Here is a 7,408-nt window from a genome sequence, read left to right as displayed (position 1 = left end):
CAGGTGGGACAAAAGGTGTTAGGACAATGGTCCTATAGAACAAGTTTGCCTTTTGTGTTGTTGCGATCCCTGAAGATAAGCCAACCAAACATTTGCACCTTGATAGCCACCCTTGAAGTCCATATGTGATGGGTGTTGCCGTTGAGGCCTGGTTTGGCGAAGAGTAGGCGGTATGTGTTTCGTGAAGAGAAAGGCATCCCATGGGTAAGATACCTATCAATAGCAACATCAACATGTTGGAAATCCCGCAACATAGACACAACAACATCCAATTCGGTGGAGGCAACCACTGTAACGTGATTCCGTATGCTAGATAGCAGATTGTCATGCATGATTGGCAAGACCAGTATGATAAGGTTGGTTGAGTGGGAGTGTAGGTGTGGGAAGGCTGAGGCAAGGGGTTCCAAAAGGATGCAGGTGTCATTCAAGAAAAAGGCCGGAGAGGCCATTATTGGTGAAGACGAAGGAAATTTACTATAGGATGACTAGTTGATTCTTTTTTTCGAGGATGCACCCAAAGCTGGACACACTAGTAGCATAGAATAAGGGGTAGGACGCCAGATACAATGCCACGCAGCAGCTACAACGCCTTCTGACTGGAAAGGAAAATGAGAAAAGAAAACTACAACTAACTAGTCGCTTCATGCCCACCCATCTACAAGACCTGGCACGTACATAAGCCTAAACGCCTTCCAACTAGCTCCTTCACTCTCGACCTTGTGTAACATGTCCATCGCCCGATGGGCCCTTGCATTGAACACCACATCATTTTTGTGCATCGACCCACACCATGCAACCAGAAGGATTGCGACCCGAGTGTCTTAAGTAAGCCAACGTCCTCTTTGGTCGCCCACTAATCAACCAAGACAATATTCACCATTGGGATCCACTCCTACTTACCCCAATGACGGAGAATGACAGACCACACCTCTCGAGCAACCACACAGCCGAGGGGAATATACCGCAAGCTCCCCGGCTCACACCCACACAACGGACAAGAGGCCGGATGCGGCATCCCACACCACTCTAGCCAGCCAAACACTTTGCAGTTCATGGGCGCTCAAGAACGCCAAATAGTGCACGCAAGAGGCCAAGTGGTGCGGCCAGCAAAGAACGCGTAATATTCTGAGCTCATCGTGAATTAGTGATCGTTCTCACAAGTCCAGACCAATCGGTCGTCCACCCCATTTGTGAGGTGCACGCCAGCTAGCAGATCACCAAGCAAAAGGAATTACCTCAATGTAGCATCGTTCAAGTATGGACTGATGTCACTCCCAGTGGCGGAGGCAGGAAAAAATTATCAGGGAGGCCAAGTGATGCTAAAACTGGTCGGGGAGGGCCAAATCCTAGAAAAATGAGTTTTTGGCAGCAAATAACCAGTAATTATGTATTGTTTATATGAAAATTAGGTTGAAATCCTGGTTGTTAGGAGGGGCCAGGGCCCCTGCTGGTCCCCCTGTCTCCGCCACTGGTCACTCCACCATGCCCCTCCAAGGCCGTCACGCATTGATTGGGACCTTATTGCATTCTTGTTGACATAGGAAAGGAAGGGTTTGAGGTATTGTCGGTAATGGTGTCGGAGTAGCATCTATGGTACCACATCTATGGTAACATTGTACCCAAGGTAGGACTAGGAATTGTAATAGTTGAAAGTATCATTGATGTCTAACAAGAATAGGCATTTCTTATATGTATCATTTTCTAAATGGAAAAGAGAGTTGCTAGTTGGAGCAATAAAAGAAAACTCGATATGAGCAGTCACACTTCAACACTCACTGCACAACGATTGATCGATTTAGGTTTGGGGTAATCAAGTATCGCCTCCCACCTGATCAACCAGGAAGAAGAAACAAAACAACAAATGTATAATGAGGGTTGTGGTTACAGTAAAATACCAAAAGAATAATGATCAACATGCTTTCTTTGGGATTTTTCTTTTGCTTATCCAAGTTTGTGCATGTAAGATCTTTAAAAACTTCGACGTTAGTCAAATGGTATCATGTAGCTTACAACAACGTTTCACTCTTTTTTCCGCATGATATTGATTTCACACCTTATAATGTTCATCTATTTTCCTTTTTCCTTCTTTTAAGTGTCACTGCCTCCATCATCTTGTCGACTCATCCTCTTCAAGCATCAGTCGGATGCCTTATCTGCACAACTATGGCTAGCCCTACCGCCTTAGCCACCATAGTCCCCGAACTTCATCCTAACCATTGTACTTGGTAGTGTGAGCCCACCCTCTAGAGTTATCCCTCTTAATCAGGGTCCACATGCCAGTCCCCAATTCCCCGATGGCCCCTAGCAGAGGCAGCAGCCGGTAATTTTCCACATGCTAGTGCCCCAATTCCCTAGTGTAGCCACATAAACCTGTCATTGCTTTGTGTAATCGCAGTCTACCTCCTTGATCCAAGGGTCGGTTAAGGGTCAAAAATATTTTAGTCAGCTAAAGAATAGCAAATTGATTGTTAAATACACGTGTGTATGCTGAAGAAGTGAAGGCAAATTGACTTTTTCTATAAATGTCGTGACTTCATTTATTAATTAAACAAAATATCTTTGTTAAAAAACTGGGCAAATATATAAAACAACAAAGATCCATAATAAAATTGAAGGTTGCATCGAGATTTTCTGAAGTCTTCCTGCAAAAAAAAAATCTGAGGTCGCTATAGCTGCCTTACTTTTTGTACTAGGTAATTGCCCGTGCGTTGCTACGGGAGATCTTACAAACATGATATTTTGAGCAACATTAATAAGATACATAAGCATTGATTTAACACACAAGTGTCAAAGCAAGCATGAATAATGGACTGTAAACACCATGATAGTCAAACCGAAACTCTATTTCAGATTATTTTTCCTATGATGGAGCTGAAATATTCCTATATACTTGTAGGAATCATAAATCACTAAATCATCAGGAAGTCCCTCATAAATATAGTTCCTTTGCAACAAACGGTACCTGATTGCTAAACCAAAGTGTGGATAGATACTTATATTTAGTATCTAGACACTTATATGCTAAACCAAACGGTACCTGATTGTCATAAATCACTATAATCATTATTTAGTATTTAGACACTACTATTTTAAAGGTGGATAGATACTTCAAATCTTACATATGCTAGCAACCAAGATTGCTACTTAAAATTAAGACCTCCCTATGGTCCAGCTCCTCTGTAGTATTGGCTCGCCTCGTCGTTCTCATTCTTTACATGTTTTGTTTGCCGAGGTCACGTCAGCTCCATGGTGGCCTCCTCCGAGCTCCTGTGCTCATCGACGCCCAAGAAAAAACTGAAAAAGAATCTTGCTATTTATACATGACGACTACAACGACAGTAATTATGAGGGTATACAAGACCATCATTGAAAGACTTTGTAACACTTACTTGTTTTATGCGGGTATAAGCTCTCACATTCTGCATTGCAAGTCAGAAAGCAAAAAATGATAATTAGTTTTCATTTCCAGTTTGCAAGACAGAAGATTATACATAACTGCTTATTGTACTCCCAAATAAAATTCAGTACTTTTTCCAAATAAAATTCAGTCAGGCACATTTGGTTCAATATATTTTTTAGCCACCTTATATTTTCTTATGTTCAGGTGTGTCAGGTCATTCTTCCAGAATTGATATTAAATATCATGCTTGAACTTATTTTTGATGAAATTTCAAGACTATGCCTGAATACAATATAGCAAGACCAACTCGGCAACTCGGCCTACTGAATGTACATGGGTACCATTAATCGCGGACCTTTGCTGAGCAATTCAAGTAAGTTTAGAGGGGCCACATCTAACCGTTTAACATTTCTTTTACATTCTCCAAGGCTCCAATATCTGAGTGCGATAACACATGACACAAGGTTTGTCTCAAACTCATTATTTGTGACCACGTCCTGAAAAAGAAAATAACTTAGATCAGTTTAATTTTCGCACTTCAAGAACCAGACTGTGATTATCGAAGATACCAAGAAAAAATTGCATATCTCATTTGCAGAACATAAATGATGGGAAGAATGATGTATGGTGTAATCCTATGCTATAGACTCACTGACGAACAAATAAGAAATCAAAAACTCATATGTGGTTGTCCTGGTTCAGCAGCCGTGCCCTGTTACACTCCTGTTTCGTCAGACGCGCCTTTTAGATTTGGGAGCCAACTCGCGGATGAAGATGGCAACAGAGCATGTTCTCCATGCACCATCCTAAAGAAATAACACCAAATATGATCATTAGGGAACAAATAAAATATTTGGTTGCTTTATTTGACGTTTAAGAATGAAATCTTCAGATGTAGTTGCACCTGTAACCATCTACATACCTTCTAACACAGCAATCGACTTGATCAGAGAAGAGGAAAAAAACTCAAGCAATTATCTTGTACAGAAATATTACCTCATTGTATTTCCAATCCGTCTGTCCCCTCCACTTCACTCCATCAGGGATATGTTAAAAGGCCAGCAAATCATGATTGCATCACTTGTATGACACTAAGTAAGAAAGGAATGATGATGTGGGACATGGGGTGCTACGGACAAACGCTGCCTCCTCCCAGCATAGAAGGGCCACGGGGCGAGGGTACAACACAAGTCATGTGGTGCCATGGCGGTGTAGCTCTTCATTGGACGGACGCCACCGAGGAAAGAAGAAGATGGCCTCGTGCAGGCCACATCTTGGAGGCGGGGAGGCTGGACTGCGGGATCGCCGTGGTAGGTGGCCTCGAAGACGACCGATCGATGTTTCCTATCGCCACACCCGAGAATCGTGTCACTGCCAGCAGTTTCGCCGACGCGGCCGCCAGATCTGGTAGAGAAGACAGGCTGGACCAACGTGGGGAGAGGGGAGGAGGTAGATGACCACGCCGCCATCAGATTTGTGGCCAACTGGCCGCCCCTTCCATCTTCCACGTTGCAAGGAGAGGGGACAAGGTCGATCCGATGCACGCCGGGCCGGGTGGATGGGGAGCGACGACGGCTCCAAGAGAAAGAGAGAGAGAGAGAGAGAGAGAGAGAGAGAGAGAGAGAGAGAGAGAGGAGTATGGGAGGTGTACTCTGACGGGGGTGTGGCGGCGGCTGTGCTTGGGGGATCGTGCTTGGGAGGGGAGGAGGCAGTGCCGAGCCGCCCAGGACGGAGGTGAGGTGGGGTGGATCGGTGCTATAGATGGGATTGCATCCCGATGTTTTCGGCAGGGACGATTGCGCGTGAAAAAAAAACTTGAACCGACGATGGTTAAAGGCGGACGAAACCGGCTGAGGAAGGGACGTAAGAGGGGAAACGGAACCTTACAGTTCTTTTAGGTAGTAGAGATTCAACTTTCCACTAGACCACTACTAGTCAGATAAAGAAACAACGTGATGCCAACATCCACAAACTGAACAAATCTAGTGGAATTGTTTCTTTTAGTGAAAGCTGACTCGCTAAAGTAAGTTCGATTTTTCTCGAGTTGTTTATTGAAGCTTTGCAGAAAAAGAAAAATAAACCTTCAAGACAGCAAGAACAACATAGGCGACTAGAGAACAAAAGAAAATGACTAAAGAAGAGACGCGGAGAGTAAAACAAAAACGGCATAGACAGCCACCACCGGAAAAAACAAAAAGACATGCCAAGCCAACGGCAGCCAGAGTTCACGGGGAAGAGGTGATATGGTACATGAGATGCTCCCCTAGTCCCAGACAACGTGGGACGTTCGATCTGGAGTTCGATCTGGAGTTCTGGACTGGACGCACATCGGCACATGATTGAGCTGGCTCACTTGGAACAAATCGTTGCCTCAAAACAAGTAGTCTACAGTTCCAAGCGATGGCGTTTCGGTCTGGCGACTCGGAGGGCGATGTTGCGGGCGCCGCGGCGGAGGCGGACGGCTGGACGGCGGTGCGGCCTACCGCGGGGCGCTCGCGGTGGGGCGCGCTGCCCGAGGGGCGGCCCCTCGCCCCGTCCTTCTCCGGCAGCAGGTTCTGGGCGCTGGAGGGGCCCGACTTCGACATCGACGTCGACGAGGTTTGCAGTCAGGTAAGTGATGGTGGTGATGGTGGTTCGCCGAGGCCCAGTGTTGGGTGCTCGGTGGGTGATTTTATCGCCCGTGCGGAGGAGCTCGGGGGCTCCTTCGTGGCCGGCCGGCGGCGTGCTTTTGCTCCAGGCGGGCATGGCAGTCGCTGCCTGGTGTCGCGGATCTGGCGCCCGCCGAAGGGGGTGGATGCGGGCCCAGAGGGCCGCTCGTGCGTCATGCCGGAGGCAGGTCGCCGTGATCTGGTGTTGGCGGAGCTCTCTCCGATCCCTGTGTGCTCGCCGGAGCTGACAGGGGTTGGCGACGGCGGCGGCGGGGCCTGTCGAGACGGGGACTCGCGGAACCTGGCTAGGGTTTCCGGGGAGCCGGCGGACGGGCCTGGTGCGTTGTTGGGCCAGATTGACTGGCCCAGCCTACCAGGGGGTGGGCTGGGGGGCCCAGTGTTGGGCCTGCCCGTTACCGTGCCAGCGGGGCTGGGGGGCCCAGCGACGCGCCCGCCCATTCCCGTGCGAGAGGGGGTGCAGGGGCACACCGCTCTGTTTGGGCCTGCTCAGACAGGCCCGGTGGCCTGCTGTGCGCTTGCGTTTCGGCCCGGGCCAGCGCGGAGGAGAAGTCGCGGCCGCCAGCTCCTATTTATAGGTGGCTGTGGGTGCCAAAGGGAACCCTAGATCTGTCGCTAGGGTTTCCCGCATCCCCTTCTCAGGTGCGGCGCTTCGGGCACCTTGCTCGTCGTCTGCACCGCTCTGCCTCTCCCCCTCCCCTCTCTTGCTCGTACGGGGGATGGGGGCCGCCGCCTCCATGGTGGCTTGCGGAGCAGGAACGGAAGCAGCAGGAGGAGCGCGAGCGCAAGAAAAAGAAGAAGGAGGAGTACCGGCGTCGCGGGCTCGAACAGAAGAAAGAGCTCAAGCGGAAGGAGTCTCTGCTCCCTCCGGGCGGTGAGCGGAGCGGGGACCCGCTGGCCAAGAAGCCGAAGCACAAGGGGGAGGCTCGGCGCCGTTGCTACTGGCGGCCGGTCCCGCGGCTTCAAAGGGGTCGGCTGACGCTCCGATCCCCATGGAGGAGGCAGACGGGCCGGAGTGCTTCAAGTGCGGCAGGGTGGGGCACTACCAAAACATGTGCCTCTTCAAGCCCCTGTGCGTCGTCTGCCACGAGGAAGGCCACGCGTCGGCTTACTGCCCCACGCGGGGGAGGCCTCTGGCGCTGCAGATCATGGGCAATGCCATCCCTGGCGAGAGTTTCTTCTGCCTCCCCTTCGTGGAAACGGAGGGTGAGGAGGTTCGTGCCCCTCTCGTGGCGGACGCGGCAATCATCTCGGCCGAGCCCGGCAAGCTGTCAATCCCCATCTTGGAGGCGGATCTCCCTCATCTCTTCGAAGGGGAGTGGGATTGGCAGGTGTCATCCAT

General features: G+C 49.4%; 1 long non-coding RNA gene across 1 annotated transcript; it reads right to left on the bottom strand.

Moving 5' to 3' along the window:
* Positions 1–2,956: 2,956 nt before the first annotated feature.
* Positions 2,957–3,941, bottom strand: LOC123094562 (uncharacterized). The gene is made up of 3 exons (XR_006445875.1): positions 3,800–3,941; positions 3,390–3,419; positions 2,957–3,294 (listed from the first exon to the last, which is right to left on the bottom strand). It is a non-coding gene; the product is annotated as an uncharacterized lncRNA (long non-coding RNA).
* Positions 3,942–7,408: the final 3,467 nt, after the last annotated feature.

This window comes from Triticum aestivum, chromosome 4B (genome assembly GCF_018294505.1).
Source record: "Triticum aestivum cultivar Chinese Spring chromosome 4B, IWGSC CS RefSeq v2.1, whole genome shotgun sequence".
Lineage (NCBI taxonomy): Eukaryota > Viridiplantae > Streptophyta > Magnoliopsida > Poales > Poaceae > Triticum > Triticum aestivum.
This window is presented reverse-complemented; position numbering and strand designations above follow the sequence as displayed.